Genomic DNA, 2,154 nt, shown 5'->3' with positions numbered 1-2,154 from the left:
CAATATAAAAGCAGAGACAAAAACCACCACTTTGAAATAAAAATAAAACTCTGGCCGACTGTCCAGTCACCTTGCTACACAGGCAGTGTGTGTGCACTATAGAAGCTTCCAGTAGTGGTTGGGGTATATGCTCACTCAGGCCCCTCCTCTAGTCACCACCGTAGAGGTCCACAGATCATTATTGAGAAGTTAATAGGATACAGATTATCAACTATTTTTGTCTCTGAAGGTCAGTTAAGTATCTGCGTGTGCACAGCATAATTCTCGAGATAGTTGTGCCCTTTCATGTTGGGGTTTCACAGATTGTTTATATGGTTTGTCTGTTAGGCCAGACCAGATTTTTTCTTGCTGTATAGTAAAGGGCCTCTCACAAGTTAACTTTAGGGCTTGAGATCCACAGGCTGACGTCATAAACATTCGCCAAGCTCTTTTTCTCTGTGCCTTAGGAAAAATATGGGCTCAGCGTTGGACTTTTTTTGGGGAAAGAAGGGTGCACATCGACCAGCCTGAAGGTATCTGGGCTACGCAAAGAAGGCGCAACAGGAAAGCGGAGGAAACGGTATGTAGAATCAATCTCCCACACCTCCTTTTGCAAATGTCACTACTCCACTTTTAGTGATGGTTCCCTGTGGTGCTCTGGCTGTAGCCTCGTCCTCTGAACTCCACCCTGGCGGGGTGGCCACAGAAGGAGTCCCATCTCAAGTGTTCGCTAACTCACAGTGTTTTCCTTTATATCGTGATTTTTTCATTTGCACATGCGAGAAACTGACGTCCTGTATCTTATGCTAGATCCAGAGCTCTGGTGGTGTTCCATGAGCAAACTTCTCTGGGTTTTCAATTCCTCCCCCACAGAGCCTTTCCAACCTGGCTGACTCTGCTGCCCACCAAAACCAGAAAACCTTCTATTAGAGTTTTATTTTGATTTTCCAGAACGGCAACTTGATTTTCCAGGCATTTCCCATATTCGTTCTTCTTTCTGTGACATTCTCCAGCAGCTTCTCTGTTCATCATCAATCTTATTTCTCTTTTCAACTGGGGGTCATCTGTCTTCATTGTCTGAGATGTAAGAGTCACAGGAGATATCATCACTGCAGTCTGTGGGAGTGAAGTAGCTGATGGTGTGATACAGATCTGGTAAGTCTGCATATCTCTTGAGGCAGTCTGTACAATGTGTTTGCGGTCCATCAGAAGTCTGTGCATATTGAAGAATTGTTGAACCTTTCTGAGTATTGCCCAAATTTGACATGGTAATGTCTGAAGCCCCTGTACTCCATCTGTGCCCAGACTGGCCAACTGTAAGGCTGCATATGGGGCACTGGCAATATACTGTCCTGTGCTAGTCTGATAGATGGGAGTTGGAACACACATAGAAGTGACAATAGAAACTCCAGCGTTTTCTCCGTCCCCTTTTCTGCTCTTCGTATCTTCAGAAGATAGGTCTGTCAAATTTTTCCTGTAAGATGGGTGTCATGAGAGGATCCTGTGGGCTTTCTGTGAGGAGCCTATGCTATCAGATGAGTCCTGACACTCTGCTTTCTGATAAGGATGGTGCCTTTTGCACATGTGGCGGGTGAATTACAGAAGACGGAACTGTCTGGATGACCCTCTGAACCTGTTCTTGCTCTCCAGGAAGAAGTACAATTATCACTGCTGCAGATCCTCTTAGTTATATCTGGTTTGTAAAACAAATCCCTTGATTTCTTTAAGAACTTAGCACCCAGATGACTGTATTCTCTCCAATACTGCTCCTGATCAAATTTGTGATTTTCTGCTCTTGAGCAATATGAGAGATGTGAGCTCCCTGAACTGCTGAACTGCACTGAGGTGCTGTCTCTGAGGTGTTACTCTTATGGGAATTGTTCATACTGTGGCTGCTCCCTCATCACTGTCTGGGGCGGGAACTTGCATCTTGATGTTATTTATCTTGATGTATTGATCTTCATGTTATTTATTGGCCCTATTGTGAATATTTTTGTTCTCTTTACAATGAGGTGACACCCATACTGAAGGCTGTGGTCTTTAGTCTTCATCTGTACATATTTGAAGTCCTCTTTACTTAAAGAAAGCAAATTTGTATCATCTGCATATCACAGGTTGTCTTCCTCCAATCCTGATGCCATGTTCTTCTTCATATAATCCAACTTCTTGAATTAT

General features: G+C 43.7%; 1 pseudogene; it reads right to left on the bottom strand.

Moving 5' to 3' along the window:
- Positions 1-834: 834 nt before the first annotated feature.
- On the bottom strand, positions 835-1,864 carry LOC102839460 (annotated as a pseudogene).
- Positions 1,865-2,154: the final 290 nt, after the last annotated feature.

The sequence above is a fragment of the Chrysochloris asiatica genome, unplaced genomic scaffold (genome assembly GCF_000296735.1).
Source record: "Chrysochloris asiatica unplaced genomic scaffold, ChrAsi1.0 scaffold00058, whole genome shotgun sequence".
NCBI classification, from domain to species: domain Eukaryota; kingdom Metazoa; phylum Chordata; class Mammalia; order Afrosoricida; family Chrysochloridae; genus Chrysochloris; species Chrysochloris asiatica.
The sequence above is the reverse complement of the archived record's forward strand: the minus strand, read 5'-3'. Positions and strand labels throughout refer to the sequence as shown.